Source organism: Centrocercus urophasianus, unplaced genomic scaffold (genome assembly GCF_019232065.1).
Source record: "Centrocercus urophasianus isolate 14NV4802_14NV808 unplaced genomic scaffold, USGS_Curo_1.0 seq_9, whole genome shotgun sequence".
NCBI classification, from domain to species: Eukaryota; Metazoa; Chordata; class Aves; order Galliformes; family Phasianidae; genus Centrocercus; species Centrocercus urophasianus.
Genome location: NW_024885532.1, coordinates 29,574,822 through 29,596,729, shown reverse-complemented (window position 1 = coordinate 29,596,729; position 21,908 = coordinate 29,574,822). Strand labels below are relative to the sequence as shown.

The window sequence follows — 21,908 nt, the reverse complement described above, 5'->3', positions numbered from 1 at the left end:
GTTATTACTTCTCTCTATCTCCTTAAAATCCTCAGCACAAATACTTTTTTGAAGCCTCTCTTGCACACTCTTCTTCTGCATCAGCAGACCTTCTGAAGCATTTCCATTTTCAATAAAACAATCCATCTTCTTCTGTTCAATAATTATACACCCAAATGTACTGAAGTCATTAAATAGATGTTTATTTTACTTGACCTTGAAAAAACATAGATTCCTCACCATACCAACATAGGAGAAATTAGTGAAGTAACTACTTCTGTGTATGTGACCAGTAAAATACAATTCTATGTCTCTTTTTTTTTTTTAATAGAAAAATTAGAGAATGAGTAGAAAAGAGACACAAAAAATAATCCAGGGATGTGGAAAAAAATATAATGAACACCATATAAATCTTTAGCTTTAAGAAAAAAAAATAGTTTGAGAAGTAATCTGATTACAGTGTAAAAGCACCTTCCTGGAGAGAAAATAGTGAGTACTAAAGAGCTCTTTAATCTATCAGAGAAAGGCATAACAAGAATCAATGACTGGAAGCTGAAGGCAAACAAATGCAAATGGAAATAAGGTAGAAAATGTTTAGCAGCAGGAATGATTACCACTTGTATTGTCCCAGTACCTGGTAGCCAAGTCATGGATCAGGGCTCCCTCACACTGGGTGCTTAAAAAAAACAAAAGAGAAAAGAAAGAAAGAAGAAAAATGAAATCTAGAAAAGGAAAACAACCCCTGTCAAAAGATTACAATCAGTGCATGAGATGAACTAGCATAATAAAATCAATCACAATATCACGCAAAGGACAGGCAACATTTTCAGGGCATGGTTTCAAGGTACAAAGCACTGGGCTGAGATTCCAGCTTAAGGTGTTCTGCCTTGCCAACTGATCGTCCCCACAACTTCTTTACAACAAAGAGAAAAATTGATTCATTAAAAAGAGGTGTAAAAAGCAAGGGTTCCATTTTTTCTTTACAACAAAATGCCAGTGCAACTGAGGTAATTTTGCAAGTGTTCCGATTTTAATGAATTTCAATGAATGCCTTGGCCAAAGTTTTCCTACCTGTGTATCTCACTATCAACTCCAGTGCTGTTTAAGGACATTTGAATTTGCTGCTTTGCTTGTGGGCAAAATCCGCATAACCCAGAGAAAAATATCCAAAAGCAAAGCATGAGGCTGTTTCATTTTCCTCACAGAAAATCGCCAGCCCAGTCATCAGATCTGTAAGGATAAGACAGAATATCAACTGAAATTAAAACCTAGCTCATGGCCCAGAAAACTTCTCTGGGGCAAAGTAAACAAACCAACCAACCCAAATAAACATACTGACAACCCTCCTCCTACCCTCCAAGAAAAAAAAAAACACACAACATCAGCCTTATTATCCTTATCAATTGTAGCCTAAAAGATAAAGAGATCAACTTGTGTTTCCTGATACCACCGCTCTGCCAGTAGGGCCTACACGCTACCTGCGGTAGTTCACGAACACAGGAGGCCACTGCTGTTGGACTGGGAAGAAAGGGGAAACCTGAGAGAGATACTTTTTCTAACGTTATTTTCCATGTATTTTTGAGATCAAGAATCACACAGATTACCCTGAAACTCAGGGAGAAAGCTGAGACACCTGAGCAGTGCCTTCTCTTATTTTCTGTCAAAAAGCACGGATAGCAGAAAGCACCTTTGATTTCCATTTTTTTTTTTTTAATTTTTATTGATGCTATTAGCAGATTACAGCAACACACCAAGTACCCCCAATGTATCTCACACCACAAAGCCTCTAAAGAGCTCATTTCTAGGGCTGGGAATGCTCAAGAGCAAACAAAAGCAAAAGTAAACTCTCCACAGACAGTCCCTAAGACTCAAGGGCAAACAGGTTTACAACCTGCAGCTTACTTCCCTTCCTCCCTAGCAGACCAGCCTCCTCCTCTTGGTTGATGCTCTGTATTTCACCAAGCTGAATATTCATGTTCAAATGCTAGACAGGGAAACAGTTACAACTATAAATAAAAGCATTCTTTTTTTTTTTTCCTCCTTCCTTTTTAAAAATATTCTAACATGGTTCATTATAGCTGTAATTTGAAATAGCATTTCATTGCAAAGTTTAAATACTTAACAGCTTTAATATTTGGCCTCATCCGTTCTGTTCAAGTTTTCCACAGGACCGCGGCTGCCCTGTGTGTGCAGGACACACGCTGCTCAGGAAATGAATCAGGGTTGTGCATCAAATTAGATTATTTATAGGTTCCTATATGTGTTTGCTCTACAAGTTGTGCAGAGAAGAAGACGGACAACTGCAGGAAGAGAGCAGCGGGCGTGTGGTTAAGGCAGTTGAATGCCACACAGGAACATTCAGTTCTCTCTGCCATAGGCTTCTGCAAAGAAGGAGCAAGTCAGACCAAACACCTTGGCAGACGGCCACCAACACCGTGTTCCTCATTTTCTGGGAGTCCGAACTGAAACACCTTAGGCCTTGTAGCAGAAATAGAAAGAAATTGATTAGAATGGCAACTTTGGCTTTTGTGAAAGAAATGGGGCTGGAGGCATGAGGTTAAAGGGCAGCAGGACTCAACTGATAACCCTGACTTCACTGCTGATTGAACGGTTGTTTTCTCCTTTATAAAGCAAAACAGCAGTGCTTCTCTATTGTTCTGGGAATATGCAAAATGTTGTTAAATACTTCAGAGTTCTTAGAAACAATTTTAATATGCCTACCAAAAAAAAAAAAAGGAGGTATTCCTGATTTTCTATATACAGAGAAAGTGTTGGATATTTTCATCCACTAATTTTCCTACGTTGATATATGTTTGCATTAAAAAGTCTATATGATATGAATATTAACACAGGTAGAGACAGAGCATATCCATTTTTCCCCTCTAACTCTATTTGCAAAGTCCTTCCCAGTCCATACTGGGGCTATCTAAGCTTAGTACACAATGAAACTGTAAGATTCCTATGGAATAGGACAGGAACAGCAACCCACGTAGTTAAAAGACGTTATCCAGTTCACAAAAATAAGCAAGTCTTCACTCTCGGCTGTAGAGTATGACATGTAACTGCATCCACAAAAATAGAAAAGCAACAGGAGAGCTAGTAAAAGTTACTGCCTTTTCCCGCTTATTTTACTGGTCTGCATCACAGAATTATCATCATTTTGAAAGCTTGTAGTAATAGTAGGCTACTAAGAAAATAGCACATTGCAAAATAACAAATGTATTTTGTGTCTGAAGAACAAAAAACAAATCTACCAACATCTTTAAATTGCCCTGAATAGAGTCCCAGTAGTTAACTCCAGAAGCTAAGGTAAAAGAAACACCACAACTGCTGAAAACACAGGTGATTATCTCCTCCATTTTAAGTAGGAAGACATGACATGTAAAAATGCAACACTAATCACACCAATCCGGAGTTTTTGGTACATGACACAACAGAAATGTTTTAACTGTCTGACAATATTCAGGGAACACTGAATACAAATGGTACGAAAGTAGATGTGCCAAGTCTCAAAAACAATACCACCTTAAAGGACAACTATCATGAATTAGAAGCAAGTAGACATGGAAATGAAATACAAATTTGCCTAAAGTCAGTTCTTCAGAGTAGAAACTTCCAGGCACTCATGTTGCATTAACTCAACCAGGCCCCAGGGCTCTCGAGGTCCATTTGACCAGACGCAGAATTAGGGCCTAAATACGCAAAGAGAAAAAAGATGAATCAGGTGTCATAGCCCACAGCTGTAATCAAAGAGACACCAAACTAGTCCCAGGAAAGCAATATAAAATTCACATTTTTGCCACAATATGCTGCATTCAGCTACAGAACGTACACCAGGAGGTCTATATAGCATTACCTGATGGCAGTAAATTCCCCTTCAGGCAAACGTGAGTACCTGCAGTGCTTGTGCTCACCTCCTGAGTACTGCTGATATTTTTATTTACATATAATTTATTTTATTATTTTAAATAAATGACAGTGCTGTACAATCAATAAAGGGGATATTTTTATATTAATCACCAACACCTCATTTCTAAGCATGCAGATTTTTAGCTTCTTAGTAATGCGGTGGCAAAAACTAAAATGAGGTAATCTTACTATATTTTAAAACACTGTAAAACTGACAGAACATAATATTAGCGCTATAAAAACACTCACTTCTGTGCCCATCTGAAGGCTGTGAGAAGTTCTAGCTTGGCAGTGAGTTAGATGAAGTCACTTTCTGTGCTCCCTGACATACTAATAATAGCCCACGGTAGCAAACACCTAGTCTAATATACAACTGCCAGTGGGAAAGGGCACTATCTCAGAAAAATACCTACTTCGTAACGTTTTCTCACACTGAAACATATAATGGGAATGAGTAACAGCAACAGTGAATACACCACAGAAGTACCAGATTAGGATGGACCACTGGCACAGAACCATGGACTATATACTCTGATATACCATGCTGTTCTACATTCAGCAACAGTGCTCATCATCCAGCATACAAGGAAAAGGGAAGGGGAGTTCGTGCATTCTTGCTACCTGGGACCTTCCTGTATGTGCCTGTCAGCTCCAGAAGGTGTAATGGTCTTCAGTCTGATCTGCAAATTCATGAAGCTCATCAATATAACCACATCTCTACTGTCACCAACTCTACCTGATAGCAGATTGACATTAAGGTTGTCCAGGAGTATAATGCTATTCTTTCCTTTAGTGTTACAGTTATGCCTTCTGAGATCAGAATGTAACCAGGCAAGTTCAACAGAAACGTACCTTCTGTCCAAATAAAACATTGTGGAGAATCAGCTACTCCTGGTTACTCCTACATCTCTTAATAAGTTTAAGACAGATCCTTTCTACGAAATAAATTACTAAGTAAAAAAAAAAAAAAATTCCAAGCTACATGAAGATACAGACATCTGAAATTAACTGTAAGAGATGCTGATTTGTCTGTATCACTGATGGAGAGATAAGGACTCATTATTTCTATTAGGAAAAAAATCTAAACAAAAATACATTCACTAAGCGCGTCAACATTATGACACCCACTTTGCTGACATCCAGCACTGACATTACTTGGACTGCTTACGTAAGAGGAAACTGATACACATACAAGAGAGATGTGATTTCTGGAATTTGTGGGGAATGCAGTGCTTTTGTGCTGATTGTGTTAGCTCAGGATAGATACAAAAAAAATCTTTATTTCCATTTTAATGTTGAATTGATACTTTTATGCCATATACCTGTCACAAGTCTGCATGTTATAAAGAACCTATAATGCCACATTTAGAATAGTTCAGATTATGGTTATTTTATCTCAAGACAGGTATCTATCTGGCTGTCCCTCAGTAAGCACACGGTGATAAGGGAGCACGGGGTTCAACAGAAGGAAGCCTGACCTCCAGCACTGTCTCTCCCCACACAGCTTCTGCATCCCACAGCTGGCATCAGGCAGCATGCACTGATTGTGCTGTTTGCCACTGATTTCTGGAAGAACAAGAAGTGCACTTGCTCAGGAATTTGCATGCAACAGCCTTACCTGCCCACCACTGCTCCCTCTCTGAGTAACCCAAAATTATTGAAGGGCTATTAATATAAAATTCCTTTGCAAAGGGTCACATTTCTGAGTAAAGCAATTTTTCAATTTAACTTCCTGGAGCATACTACGTATTTTAATACTTCAATCTGGACACCTGACAAGTATACACTTAAGACACTATTTCTTCTTGCTCTTGCAAAAATGCATTATCAGTTTATAGTTCCAAAGCTAGCAATCTGAAATGTATCTATTGTTGAATGAACAAGAAAAAAAAAAAAAAAAGTCATCTCTTTTTTTGAGACAAGATCAGAAACAATTCTAATTCACATCCATATGCTTCCACGGTCATAAGACTACAGCTGAAAATTAGCCAAGTGCAGATATTAATTCTCTTGCCCTCTCTCTGCTGTACCATTTATCTGTGAGTTTAGGAAATGCTGAAGGGGAAGGAAAAGGATCATTGCAGTTCGTATAGGACCTTGCTATAAAGGCCTGAAGCAAACTGACAGCTTCCTCCTGCTGAGGAGAATTTTTGTATGACCAGGCACAACCAGAAAAAGGAACAGAATCAATGAATTGCTGAAGCCTTACTGAACTGCTACTGAAGTACTACAGAGTAACGTTATTAGAAGACTTCACTTAATAATTCAAATTTAAAAAAATTCTGTATATAGTGCCCATTATCACAATCAGCCAAATTAAAAAGATCATTTTCTCCACTGCAAATACATGATATGCCATCCTATGTTGTTCATCCCACTGGGACATTTCAAATAAACTACACAACTCAAGCCCCGTTCTGCCTGGCAGGTGGACTACATTCTGAGCTACATTATTTGGGAAGCAATCAGATGAGTGAAGAACCCCAATCAATTAAAAATACAATTATATCAGGTGCTAGCTCTTTAAGGTTTTCATATGAATGGTTTAATTGCTAGTGACATATATGCAGCTGCAGAGCTACTACATCACCCCAACTATTGCAACGTTAGCATCATCTCAGGCCCCAAATTTACTCCACATCCCAAGAGTCATATTCATAATTTGCAGATACTTTCACTGTAACATTTACAGGACAATACTTTTCTTAATTCTTCTAATCATCTAGTGTATTCAACCAGGTTATCATCATCACCACATCATCCTGATTTGGCAATATCTCTCTGTGCTTTGGAGAAATGCAGCCTGATCTCATTTGCATTCACACAGAATACTGTTACAAAGTCCCTTTTCCAAGTCAATCACTTGGAGAACATGTCAGCGCCTCCACAGCTCTCCTCAGCTTCTCTGTTATTTGTCTTCATTTTCAAGGCCCTTCCTGGCTTATCACTACTGCACCTATTGTTCCTTAATCATCATCAGGAAGTCTGCTGTGGTATGTTTGTATTTGAAGCTAGGCCAATTTTCATAAAGCATAAAGCTGAAAAGATCATTAGATTACACTGTTTAAATCACTTATGCTGTGCTTGTCTAAAACACTTTCCAAAACCATCACACTTTTATTGGAAAAAAAAAAAAAAAAACAGATTTGGAGAAGGTACTTGTACTTCTTCCCTTCATATCTCCCACCTGCCAGCAAATATCATGAGTCGAGATTCCAGCTCCTCTATCACCCACGTTATATTTTCAAACAAACCTTTTATGCTTTTTTCCATTTTACACCTTAGGGAAACTCCCTTAAATATCTGAAAACGTACTTGGTAGCTTTTCTTCACAGCCCTCTCTGAAATTTACTCAGATGCCCATGAAGTACCTTCCCCTCTGCCTCCAAACAAGCAGTCACACTACTATCTATGAGCAGTGTTTGCCCAGAAATTGCAAGAAGGCATACACATCCCACCTAATTTTAAGTATGTAGACAACTATCAGATGTAGGAGACAGATCTTCCTGTACAGTAAATGGAAAGACTCCTGTTGAAATCAATTTCCATGAAGGAATGCCTCATGTGTTCCAAACTGTCCTCCAAAGAAGTCTTTTTACAGTCTATTTATATAAACTGGGAAAAGCCTGTGGAGAGCAGCCTCTTGATTTACATACACAAAGAGGATGCCCTCAATTTCTAATATTTCCCTTCTCATTTGTGTATATACTACTTCCAAGTGTATAATGTTTACACTGCAAACTTCTATGAACATAGATATTCTTTTCAACACAAGTTGGAACTTCCACACCCAATTAACATTCTTTTAATTCATAATAATACAAAAACAATCTTATAATACTATACAGTATTGTATTAATTATATGATCAGGTACTGTTTATCACATAGGTAAACATACAAGCCATGTAGAAAATGCACAGTCATGCATCAACTTTGTGATTTTCTAAATTCCTTAATGCTACCACAAAGAGCTGGAATGTGTTCACAGCTGGCATCAGTTGGTTTTCTCCCTATTCTGAATGATGGGCAAATCCCCAGTACAATTCAAAACAGTGAAAGAGAAAAGAGAATAAATATGGGAGATGGGAAAAGATGGGAAGGTATATATATGGATCCAGGATGTGTGCAGAACTTTTGGCAAAGAAAAGGGGGTCGCTGGAACCGAGCATGGAAAGTCTTGTCATGTGAGACACAGATGTTGTAAGCAATCTTCCGAAACAATTGATGAGAGAATGGTAAAATGCAGGTCTCAAAGTTAAGAACTGTAAGGAGACCCTTTGCATATACAAAGAGTTCATGTCACACAGTACGTGCTTTTCCCTCTTAAGCTTACTGGACTTTAAATATGCCCTATTAAAAATGAGATTTCAGTTACAGAAAGAAGGTCTTTCAGACCAAAATAAGGAAGCAAAAGCCCTAGATACATTTTATATGCTCTCATTTTCCAAAAAAGCATGTTTAGTACTGGGAAAAAATAAAAAGAATTATGAAGAAACAATGCGCTTCAATAAGTTATTAAAGCAAAATAGGAGTCTTCCAGACAAATTTGGAAATCTAATTCAAGTACAAACAACTAGCAAAATTCAGACCAGGCATCATGTACAAAATAACTTGAACGGAATAATTAATACTGCTGATGATCTAGTTCTTGCTCTGGATCTATTCATCCAGATAACCATCCTTGTTTGGAAGAAAAGTTCTTCCAAAGCCCAAAGTAGAAGTATTCTCCCTAAACAAGAAAGCAAGCAAACAAAAACACCCTTAGACACAGACAGTAAAAGAAGAGAAGAAGCAAGGTAAAATACTGGATGAAATGATTTTCATTATAATCATTTTTATCAATGGCAAAGAGTTAACTTCAAAGTGTCTCAAAATAATGGTTTTGTTCTTCTGTTATGGCATCAATCATCTTGAAAGTGGCACGCGTGAGCAGTATTGTAATTAAGTTGCAGCTATCTAGGCTACTCAGAATGAAGGAAAACAAACTACAATGAACAACAGGGCCACAAAAATGCCAAGTCAAATTGGAACGATGACACATAACAAACACATACTAAGAGAGAAAAAATAAAAGCAAGAGAAAATCTGTTTTTATGGGGCTTCAATGGGGCTTATGCAAGAGAGGGAAACTCAGCAACATAAAACTCAATATATTAGGCTAGAGAAAAGCAACAGTTACCTACAACATCTCCAAGTTGAGTTCACTCAGTCTCTTATGATGTGCACTCGAACTGTGTGGCCTTCTTTTCTTGTGTGGAAAAGAAGGGCCGTCAGCTACTGAGAGGCTTTACCACACATCAGGAATTGCTCTTTGTTAGCAGTAACAAGCTAGATTTTTGAGCAGGTCCTTTAGGAATCATCAACTATGACAGGACAGTTTTTGCCTCAGTATCTTGCTCACCACAGATCTTAGGCCAGGTTGCTGCCCACTGTCTGTTTTCCTCGTTTGGAATATAGGTCTGAAATGCACTTCTGCAGTCCCTCCTCCTATCCAGAAAAAGAACAGCACGCGAGTTACACTACAGCCTTGCTGCCATCCTCCTGATGTTAGGGACACAAGGTCTTCTGCTGGCAAATGATCTGTGCTGTGGCACACATACTGCTGAGAATGGCGTCCTGGAAACCATGCCCTCCATTATCAGTCTACGCCATTTGATTAACCCTTTATTTTGTTTTTTCTATACACTTACACACATTTCCATCCACACTGCATTCATATCAAACTTAACACTTCTGTTACAAATCTCTGCATAATTTTCTTCTCGTTAAATCGATCTGATGCAGAACACTGCGCAAAGGGCACATCCCATACTTCTACCTCCTCCTTCCTTTGCTATGTGCTCCTCAGTTTTCCCTGCAACAACAGCAGTAGCCATCGCTGGTAAGCCTGTCCAGGAAGCAAAACCAGTAGAAAAATCAACCCTTTTTTTGGTGAGATTTTTTTTAACAGCATAGATCCATGAACTGGATCACTGGGATAGTAGTCAGCACCAGGTGCAAGGGAGGAACTAAGACTGCTGCTTTTTAGTGGATGTTGTTCATTAGATCACTAAGCTGCAGTGTGAAAGAACACCAGATTCCTTGACCTCAGGAAGGAACCAGGGCACCACTTCAGCACGTCAGTGAAAATTTCTGCTCAATCAAAATAAAAATAAGAAAAGAGGCTGCTCAAACAGTGGAAAAGAATGAGTAGAAAAGGTGTAATGGAATTATAGTAATCACTCTTGTGACCTTACTAGAAAAACTAAAACATATGCAGTACATGTCTCCCCCTCTCCAAAAGGATACGTGAGAAGTGGAATGAGTTCAAAGATGAACGCTGATAAGGACTGGGAACACCTGAAGACAAACTGGGAAGTTTAAACTGAAGAGTGTTATGAACAGACATCATCAGGTAACAAAACCTCCAAAGAGGTCCTATCAGATGCTGCTATGCTTGCTATCTTACAATACAAGAAAAATACCAAGAAGTTTTTGAGGTATGGAAAATTCAAAGCTGGCCAGAATCACATCTGTAATTTATCCATGTTAATTATCAAGGAGATTGAAAGTTATTAATATAAATTAAATGTCCCTATCAACAACAGTCACGCTAAACAAGTTACTAGACAAAGAAATCTGGACAAAACATATTCGGAATTAACATCAACTGATGAAATGGGATACAGTTACTGAGAAATGGGGAACTGCACTATGGCTTGCAGCAATGTGACAATTCCTGTGTTTAAAAAAAAAAAAACAAAAAAAACAATTAAAAAAAAAAAAGAATTGCAAGTTTATTCCATTATTAACTTCTTATTCACAACATCAAAGCTTTTCTATAGTTTGCACTGAACGTTATTAATAGTTCTGTGAGACTTCTTCCACATCGTCTGGGGAGGTAAAGGGAAGAAATATAAAAAAAAGTGGCCAGGGGTGGAATATGCAGGGGAACACAAAGAAGAGACTTCCAGCAATGCCAAAGCAGGGATAAGACTTCATGGTTTAATAGGTGGCTGGGTCAAGTAAATAGGGCAATAATAAATGGCTGAAGCAATCCACAGTGCAATAAAGAGAACAAATGAAGACTTTACAAGACAATAACATAGAAAAGAGAACCAGAAACACAGCCTAGGAAATCTTTTTTGGAGAGAAAATGAAGTCGGTATGTTGATGACAGAAACTGAATAGCTAAACAGACTTTGTGTAGTGAAGCTGTGGGTTTGAGGTGACCTTACTGTCCACACTGACAGGTAAGCTGCCGGGCATAAAAGAAATAGCAAAAGGTTGCAGAAAAACAGTATACAATTTGTGAATCCAAAAGGCAACATACATTTCATCTGTGTTCCGTAAGCAGACCACTGAACAGCAGGAAACCAGAACATAACACTTAACCCCCTTAATTTGCTCTGTTTGGAAACCAACGGTTGCCAGATTAACAGCTTTTGCCTGTGATCATTTCAATGATACACCTCATTGGCAGCTTGCAGCCTCTTTTTAAAATAAATGGGATATTTTACTTTTCTAGATGAAGCTTAGAAATACGTACTGAATATTTCAAAATATACTCCATGAACATTTACCTGCAAAGCTGTTCCGTGTCCATTTTCCCCTTTAAAAGGAAGGAAGACAATTACAACAAAACGAACTTACTGGAAAAGAGGCACAAACTAACCCTCACTCGGATACGAAGGCATTTTTGTTAAACATACATATTTGCTCATTCCAATATTATGAAAGCTATTTACTTCATAATAAAAGCTTTTGGATGGAATGAGGCATTTCTGAACTTCTCCTTCATGATTAATGTACAGTGTAAGGAGCCATTGCTTTGAGACAGGTGCTACAGAAGCCAAGTGTCAGGTTATCAATCAGCTCCTGCTTCACATTAATTCCAGTTTAATGACCAGAACTCTTTTTTATTCTTAACATCTTGTTTTAAATATTGAACTAAGAGGATTCCATCAGGATACACTGCAGAGAGCACCCACCTTGCAGTGCGTGTAGCATGAAGGCATCAAGCAGGAATTATTTTACCATCAGTCAAAGCACATTCTTAAACAAGAACATCTGGCACCATACACTTCAAGGGAAGATCTAACCTGCTGCAGTAACACGAGGGCATCCTATGCACAAGCACAGCTCAAACCCACAGGCAGCTCTTGGTCAAACAGGTTGATAGCTGGAACAGGCTACGTGCTCATTTCCTCTACCCCTCAGCACTGTGGTGCTGTTCTGTTGATGGCACTGCTGGCTGGCCCAAATCAATATTGCCTCTGGTATTGATGCAAGCGAGAGGAACCTAACGTCACCTGAACATGCCTTTGTATGCTGGGTGAATGGCAGCGCAGCGTACAGCCTTGGGTGGAAGTGCTGCCTGGAATAAAAGGGCTTAATGGTTCAGCACAGAAAGGAGAAGGTCAGAACATTCAGCACCTGACATGAACCTGCCTGCACTTCTTCATAGCCCACACAGTCTCACATCACAGCCCCTCAACATAATTAGAGAGCTCTGCATCTTCAGCAGGCAGTACAGGATGAAAAAACAACCCTGAAACAGGTGGAAAGGCTAAAAGGCCCCGGGCTGCAGCAAGGCTCCAGGACCTCTGCTGGTAAAGGAGGAAGGATCTCAACAAACTAGAGATCCACAAACTGAGAGTACCACAGGCAGAGCAGCCTGTGTTCATACTTACAGATGTGGATGGAACACAACACATCCACATTTCTGGCATCCTGCTGCTACTTATGTTCATTGAAAGGTGAATGGGGCCTGATACGGTGACAACAACACTGTCCTCTCCTGAACTGCCCAAGTGGCAATTTCTGATGTATTTTCATTTTGATACTCACTCCCCTGCCTATGCTTCAATGCTACTGGAAGGTCATACAGCAGAGTTCGGATGCAGCTTTATCCCTCCTATACTCTCCTAGTGAGACATCCTTAAGCGACCCAGAACGACTTGGCCTGGGGTGCTGGAATTTGAAATGGGATTGACATTGCTGCTTTCATTGTCTTCCAGTATATTCCATGGAAGTTGTGGCAGCTTTTGTTGATAGCTGTGTGTAGTTCTCATTAATATATTGCAGCCTTGCACACCACAAACCAGAAGAGGCATGGAGATCAGATCTGTGTCAGCAGAATCAGTTAGGTAAGCACAGACATCTCTTCCTGACAACAAATATGGACATCCGCAGAAAAGCTGACATGGTGTACAGCTGTGAGAAGCATAAAGGGAAAATCTTATGGCAAGACAATTCCTTAATATAAACATGTTTGTTTGCTTTGGCACATAGCAAGCCTAGTTGAATAGGACCAATAAATTAAAGGTATCTCACTCACAATGTATTTATACTATAATCTGTCTCAGTATTATCAAATCCATAGCTCTGCCACCCAGAGAACAAACATGAAGCTCTGTATGTATTTTCAGTACACAAACAATGGCAGCTTTTAGTTAACACTGCTGTTTAACACCTGGAGAAACAACAGCCAACACACACACACAAAACAGCACACCATCACTACCAGCAGCACCTAAAGATTCAAAACAAACAAACAAAAAAAAGTACAGGTTTTATTTAATACTCTCAATGTCTGCATTTTGCAATCGAGGTACCAGAATGCAGGGTTAGAGAGGTGTAAGGGATGTAGGACAGGAAACCCCAGAGCGGTGCTTGAGTTCCAATACAAAACTTCTGTAACACAAATGATGATGTATGACATGTCAGTAGGTAAGGCTGCTTCTTTTCTGACATTTTTGTTAAACAAGATTGAATTGGTAAGCAATTCGCAATGCAAGAAGAACTAGGATAACCAGAGGCCAACCGGTTCACTATAATTTGTGCTTTCATGCTATCAACTTGACAGAAACACTTCTGAATCTGTCTCAATCATTATAAAAACAACGTGGCAGTGCAAGTACTTCCATAATCTCTTATTAAATAGTTCAGAAATGAATACACTGAAACCGTACTGCTTTACAAAACAAAGACACAGTTTCTAAGCTCTAACTCACACTCACAAGACAGATGTTGCCAAGATGTTGCCAACAACTCGCTAAATTAATTGCGTGAAAAAGAGCAATCAGGGTAAAACACAACTTTCTGAAATAAACTACGTTGAAGAAGTGTTTGATAGTACATATGCCCAATGTGCATGTAATTTCTCAAGGATTCAAACGCGTATGAGCATCCTCTTTTTATATATAATGGCATCAAGTTTCACTGCGGGCCGCAGCAGTGAGGGCACGCCTTTAGGCTGCTGTGTTCATTTAGCTATGAGTCATTCTGTGTGGAAATAACATAACAGAAACATCCACAAACTAATGAATTGTGAAAGAACCATAACATCTTCCCCCTCAAGCTTTCACCTACTAGTGGAAGTGGAGTGTCACAAATGAAGTTATTATCACTAAAATGATTTAGGAACGGAAAAATTAAGCACTGAACACCAATCAGCTCTTTTACAAATCAATCACTTGTAACTGATTTAAGCAATATCACTCAGTAGTCACCTTAGAAAACATCAGCAGAATGAGACAGGTAACATCCCAACCTTCTTTTTGCAACTATTGCATCTACAGATAAGATACCTCAGACATGGAAACTGCAAAGGAGGTTTTTCTTGATTGATTTCATCCTTCAGAATCTGAGGGGTTTTAAAATGGAAAAGGGTGCACTCCTCTTATTTTTTTTTTTTAATTTTCCCCTCTAGAATCTGGTTTAAACACAAACAGCCCAAAAAATAACCAAACGCTTGCCATGAAATAAACCTCTATTGAGTGGAGGATCAGCCTGGCAAAACAAACTGGTGAGCAGCTTAACTTCTTCATCCCAAATTACTGCAATAGCCCATCGAATCACAGCAGTTTAAAAAACTACCTGTAAATAGATCTAAGCAAATAACTAAACTTATATTCATCCACCTAGCACACACATTTGTTCAGCACAGGAAGGAAGGAACCTAGTTTGCCCCTTACATTAAAGCTGTTGGTATGTGTTTTGTATTTTGGCACTGGAATGAGTGCATAGCACTTGGCAGGCTGGGTTATCTCTTCTACCCACCTAGAAAGTGAAAATGAGAAGCTGAGTGCTGTAGGAAGGGATATTGCATAGACAGATATTGCTGCTAGTCACTCTTACACAAAATTAATTTCAAATGAGAATATAGCTCACATTAAGATATTTTCTGAAGAGATTAAAGTGGTTTTAACATACGCACTTCTGTAAGACTTCTGGAGAATCATCTCTCTGCCCACACACCTCCCAGGAACCCAGCTACCAGGTATTCTCCATACTTCTTCACTATACCTAAGTGGATATACTCTGTTTTATAGAATGCTGCCCTGGGTACCTTTTAGGTTATGCAATGTAAATGAGCACAGTGCAACCAGATTCCATCAACCAAGCAGGTGCTCCTACCCTACCAACACACACTTGCAGTTTTGCACCTCTCCTCAGGTACCCATATGAAGTACCCCTGTTACTACAATGCACTTGAGCTGGAGACTAATGGCTGCAGGAGACACACAGCAAACCGAATGCTGTTACCATTCTCAGACATTAACACTGTCCATTCAATTAATAGCTAATCTTTTCATGAACCAGCTCAGGAACCATCGTTGTTTTCAGAATGGAATGTTAAAATTAAGAGTTCCTGAGGCCCTAAAACTGCAATTGCACTGACAAGCAGCACAGTGCTAAACGTTACCTCAGCTCTGGAACTAGTTTATCTGAAATAAGTTCGGTTTCTGCATGGCACAACGTATACGTACCCATGACCTCAAAATGTCTTTAAGAGCCTTCTTAAGAACTGCTAGCTGTTATCAGAACAGTTCCATTACAACCACCACCACCAGTGGGATTCAAAGAGCAGGAAGAAAAATAGGCACAGATTCTTTGTGACTTTCAAGAATCAATACATATGCAACTAAGAGCATAACTGGTTTCAGTGGAAATAAGAATTTTTGCTTGAGGAATTATTGGCCTGAGCTGTTTTAAAAACTAAAGTAAAAGGAAACACTTTTATGATACTGGACTCTGGTTACAGTACAATTTCCATTGGTGTTTCCCTACTTAAGCTTTTTAACTGTGTACATTATTTAAATTCTATGAAGCTTCCAGCAAAGTAGTATTAGTACAGTAATTTAACATGCTACTGTTATACTTTTCTTTAATCTACACAAGGATTGAAAGCCTCCAGCTATGATTAATGTGTGATTGATAAATAAATAAATAAATGTTGAATATCCTCCACAAAACTGGGTTGTTTCTTCCACTGCCTGTTAGAACAGTTGCACACGCAGTGGTAAAACACGCCACTGGAGGTCAATTCTAACATTTAGTCTGTCTATAATAAAAAGTATTTGTGTTGTTTGTTTAGTGACAGTTCAAAAATATCCAGTTGTAAATACTCAGAGAAATAGGCTCAGAAGCAGAGAACCATAAATAGTCACTAATTAATACTTTAAAAAACCCTCGGTCATCTAAAAACTTACTGTTTCACATGCAAGAAGTCGCTGCTCAGTAAAATTGTGTACATTTTTAAAGTGCTGCACAATATAGAGCAACCCTCCAACTTATCACATGGTAGAAGAAACATTTCCATTAAGGGACTGGACAAATTTTCAGACAGATATAAACATTTTGCAGAAAAACATCATGTATTATTTCATAATTTATATGCAGATTCTTACCAAAATGCCACTGTTTCTGAAGATGCCATATCCAGTTATCCTTAAAATGTCCATTCACATCCATCATTAGTGCTGTGTTTGCTTTGCACTGAAGCTTCAGAACAGATTTCACACAAGCAACCTATGCCTACCAAGATGATTTCTAGAAAGCAAATTTAAGAGATGTGGAATAGGGAAAACAAACAAACAATATTGCCAACAACTGCATGTACAACGCGAACACAGTCAACATAATATCCATTCTGAAACGTTCATCATACATACTATGTTGGACTGTAATAAAATAAAGTTACAGAATTTTTTTTCTGAACAGAAGGATGTATAGATGTTTCAACATCTGCTCTTTTAAATCTCTAGTTCACCTACAGAAAATCTGTAGGAACAAAGCTTCCCTTATCCCATTAAATCTCATACACATCATCTCATCTCATTAAGGGTACTCATTTGCCTTCAAGTGATTCCTTACAAAAAGCAGGACCAAGGAACACTCATCATACTTGAAAGACTTATGAAAACTGAAGTTCTGATTTGTCAGAGAGTGGACGAACACAGGACAGTTAAAAGTCCTCCATTAAAACAAACAAAAAAGAAAAAAAAAAAAAAAGTCAGCCAAACAAAAAACTTTTAAAAGCACCAAGGAGAGCAGATTGGGGGAAAAAAAGCATGCAGTGTAAACTGGATTGAAGCAGAAGAGGCAGAAAGAGTGAAACAGTCAGTGAGCATCGGACAGAGAACAGCTAGTTAAACCTGGTGAATGTTCTCTGAAGGGTCAAAGGTCCCTCAGACTTTCTGCTCTTTCTGTCCCTGTCTCTGACTCATGTCCATTCTTCAGTACTTGCAGTCTCAGAGCAGAAAGGCTCCACACATTCTCAGTCTTCCCCACATTATGAAATTCCCCTCCTTTTAATATGGGAATCAGGATTACTCCCTCGTCTGTAGCTTTAAATCAGGAATTATCTGGATCTGTTATCCATTATCTTTACAGAAGATGTGCATGCAGATCATCCTTAATCGCAAGTGATCCAAGTTCAGATATTCTGACTTCAATTATCTTAATAGTTTTTGGGGTAACACATATTGGACAAGCTTCGTTTTGCACATCAGAAAAGGAAGACAAGACACTGATCTATAAAACAGCAGTGAAAGTTTGGTCAGGATACGTCAAACATTTTGTTCCATACTAAACAAGAGTGAAACTAGGATTCGGAGGGGCAGATGATCTGTAGGCTCTGGTACAACAGCCAGATGGAAAATTCTAACCATTCCCATTAAACTGTACTTGTTCCAGTATAAACTGAGCAGACTGGTAGGGTTGTTTCAGAGATGAAGACGCATTGTTATTATCAAACCACTCATCATCTATGCTTTCTAGAATATAAGCACATGTGTTTAACACGCAAGTTTGCCACAAAGACAAACTGAACATACAAAACTAAAGGATGCAACCTTTTATGGAGCCCTGTGGATAAGAGCAAAGGAACTAGAATGAAGTCATTTTCTTCTGGTGTAAGGTCTCACCCGTGTAGTTCATAGAGGCGTAGCAACTGCAATATAATTAAAAACATTTTCTGAAATTGGGCCAGCCCTCCTAGGTTGTTCCCTTCTATTTGGAAATAAGCAACCAACATATAGTTTTATACTGATACAGCTCTATTCACACTAGGAGGCAAGAAGATGCTATTTTAATTATGCCAATATAGATAAAGTAGCAAAATATCTGATAGAGAACTTAGTATCTTGAATATTGCAAGATAGCTGCAATATTCCCAGTGCAGGCAAAGCTTTAGAGTACTAATTCTTAACACAAAAAATAATCCCTGCTGTGTAATTCCCAGAACATTATCAACCTTTGAAATGTTAATGGAATTACTAGAAACAAACCATACTTTGAATTTCTGCCAGATTCTGTCAAGTTCAGCTGACAAGAGTGTTCTGCGTGCCACTAAGGTGCCACTATTCTTTTCATAATACTTTACCACATTTAACTAACTTTTTTTGGAAATAAAAATGCTGCAATATTGTTGAATTTTGGAACAAACACTGGATCCTGACTAAGCATGCACTCTTCTTTGAAAAACACATAACGCAATCACTCCTCTTCAGCCAGACCACAGCACTGGAAATGACCACTGTTATCTCTGCCTGTCAACGACAGCAGCAGGTAGTAGTTATTCAACAAAATCCCTTTAGTTCTGTCACACAATATTATTTCCATCATTATCTAGTTTATTTGGTTATTTTAAACATCTGCAAATACAGGCTATGCTATGAAAAAAAACCAACACACCCACAAACAACCCTTTTGCTTCTAAAGGGACAAAGTTTAGTTACTTCCACAAATATTCATTAAAAGGAGCAAATAGCATGGTCTTCCTTACTTGTTAGTTTTACATGCAGGTTACCTTCAGGTCTCTAAGGATTGGATCTCCCAGCTGACTGAGTTAAAACACCAGAATCACCTGATAAAACAATACATTTTCTTGCTTATTTATGATTTATCATGATTTATATATTATTATATTCTTGCTTACTTATGATTATTTATGATTTGTATTACAATAGCTTTCAAAACAGACTCAAGATAAATGCAGATATACAGGATAGAAATTTCGTGATTTATTCAAGCTTAAGTCACAATGTCCAAGTAAAAAAATTTACCTAATGTTTCCATAAACTATGAAAACTGAAGCTAACTAAACTGAACTAAACTAAAGCATGAAGGCATGTTTTTGTCTCCCTATCTCCCTCTTACCCGAAGAGAAACCTCCAACACCCAGAAATCTTTTGACAAAGAGAAATACCTACAGTATAATCTCTGCTTACCACAGCTGAGCTGTGTGTGCTTAGTTCAGAATGAGAACTGTATCAAGCATACCCCAACTAGCACATGGAAAGTAGCTGATAGGTATATCAGATACTAAAAAATAATCATCAACTGTTGAATTTTAATCATGTAAACTTGTTCTAATCTTACAAATGAAACTGGTGCAAACAGAAGTTCTTAAAACATTTTGTTTGCTAGTTGATCAGCCTCAGCAAGAGCAAAGAAGTTGAAAATAAAACTAAACTTCTTGCAATTGTAGCAACTTATCCTAAACACAAGAGAAGTACATTACTCCTCCAGAAAATCTTGTTAAACAAACAAGACTTGTTTACACAATTAGCTCAATACAAAAAGTTAAGAGAGCACTTTAAAGACCTACCAGTAGTCTACTGTACACAGGGATGAACTGCAATTTTCCAATGCAATGAAGTTTTGGATCAGAGTAACTGCATTAAAATATTTACTTACATAAAGCATCTTGAAGAGTGTAATAGTTACTACTTCTAAATCACTTGCATTTGGACATCTGAACATTTCTTTAAACTATGGGTAAAAATTTCCAGTAGACTTCTGGAAGAAAAATGAGGAATATATATATTTTCTTCCTGTAGAAGCCAAAGCTTTTTTTCTCCAAAATCCCTCAGCCAAGTTTCTCTTTCCAATAGTCAGTTTCTTTTTCTTTATTATTTAGACGAGATTAATCTTCAATATCTACTATATTTAATATTACAGATAGATATTCTGATAAATAAAATATGACTAGGAAATTCAGTTCACATTGCTGGCCCCACATTATGCCTCTGTGGCTGTCAGATACTACTATTAATTGACCTTTGTTGGTAAACAAGGTTGTTAGGTAATAATATCCACGACCAACACCTCCAGAATTAAATGGCCCAATAAGAAGTTAGTCCACAGCAAATTGCCACAAAAGTCAGTTTCTCTAAAACCAGGATGAAAGAGACAGCAATAGCAGAAACAGATCTGGAGTGAACAACCTCACTTGGTGTTTAGGAACAAACAGTATGTGTCAAGGCAGACACACGGCTTGAAGAACTGTGAATATCTTCACCGACAAACCAGACAGTAAATAAATTCCAGCATCAGTCTTGAAAATAACAGGCAGAACGTAGCAAAAAGATGTTTCCAATCACGGCCATTAACAAACCAAAGCACGGGGCACTTCATCCATCTAAAAAATGAAATACTTTGTCCATGAATTTAAGACTGTCTACATCTGAAGCACAAGGCCTTTCGAGGCATTTGGATTCTTAGTGCCAGGTCTCTGCTGTACTTAAAGTGCTGCACAAAATAAAATTCGTATCTCTGACTATCCCTTCTTAAAGGGCTGATCAAAGTCCTCATTTGATCCAAGTACTGTGTTTGCATCTTGGAAGATGGCATTCCATAACTTGGTCTGTAACCCAAGAAAACATATCCTCTTCCTGACCTACAGTTTCACTAGTTCTTTCCCTCTGCTGTGCTTCCACCTCTACTATTTTTGCAAGAAGCACGGCACTTCAGACTAACTCCATAGAGCCTTAAGATATTATTAAATGAAGCAATCAGGAACCTGTACTGCCTAACACATACAATTTCCCATTCCATAGCAAGATAACAAAGTTCATTTTTCAAGACACTATGCAGTCTTCATAACCTCTTCTTGGCAAGTGCACCAGAAATGAGATATGTCCTCTTTTGAAGACCCTGAAACTCCCATAGTCAGACTTCAGATAAGGAAGAACAGTCTCCTCTGAAAACTTAACCACCCAGTTCAATATGACAACATTAACAAGAGGGGAATAACATTATCCAAGAGGGGGGTATTTAAGCTGAATGCTGATGATCAGGACATCTTTCTGCTCTTAAAACAATGTCATAATGCTGGGAACACAAATATTCAGTGTGTTGTGTGGTATCTAGTACTGCTGTCACTGAGTAACTCACCTCAGGGCTTAAAATCAAATCTCACAGGCAGCAACTTCTCTATCATTAGCACACTAAGTTAGAAGCATAGTATCAGAGCCAGATAGATGACTCGTGTGCATAGCTCTTTCTGTGCCCAACACACTGATGTGTAAGTACTACGGAATACCTTTGTCCCATTTCTCTTTGGAAAACAATTAGCTTCCTCTCCCCTTTCTCAGAGAAACTCTCTTACCTTGGTCTTGAGGCTTGCCATACAGGAGCTTCACTTGAGTTAAATATTTTTAAAAGATAACATACACGTTTATTTGGTCCGTTATAAACTTTTTCGTAAAACATTCTCCTTTTTCATTCTTCATTTCAAAATCCTTATCTTTAAAAGCATCCTTCTGTTTTTGAAGAAAGCAAGGAAGTCTGTAACTGTAAATCTTAAATAAACAAATCCCCAAAACATTCACGATTCAAATGATCTAATGACTCATAAAGCCACGTTTTAAAAAAAAATGTTTTCTCCAGAAAGTACATTTCTAGCTTTTTTTTTTCTTACCAATTACAAAATCATTTTCGATTTCTCCTCTGCCCAGCCCCTCCTCAT

The 21,908-nt window shown here is 38.2% G+C and overlaps 1 long non-coding RNA gene across 1 annotated transcript; it reads right to left on the bottom strand.

The window, feature by feature from the left end:
• Positions 1-2,016: 2,016 nt before the first annotated feature.
• Positions 2,017-21,637, bottom strand: LOC122171350. Its single transcript, XR_006171976.1, has 5 exons — positions 21,549-21,637; positions 19,856-19,957; positions 18,942-19,022; positions 16,564-16,705; positions 2,017-3,671 (listed from the first exon to the last, which is right to left on the bottom strand). It is a non-coding gene; the product is annotated as an uncharacterized LOC122171350 (long non-coding RNA).
• Between the last annotated feature and the right edge of the window lie 271 nt (positions 21,638-21,908).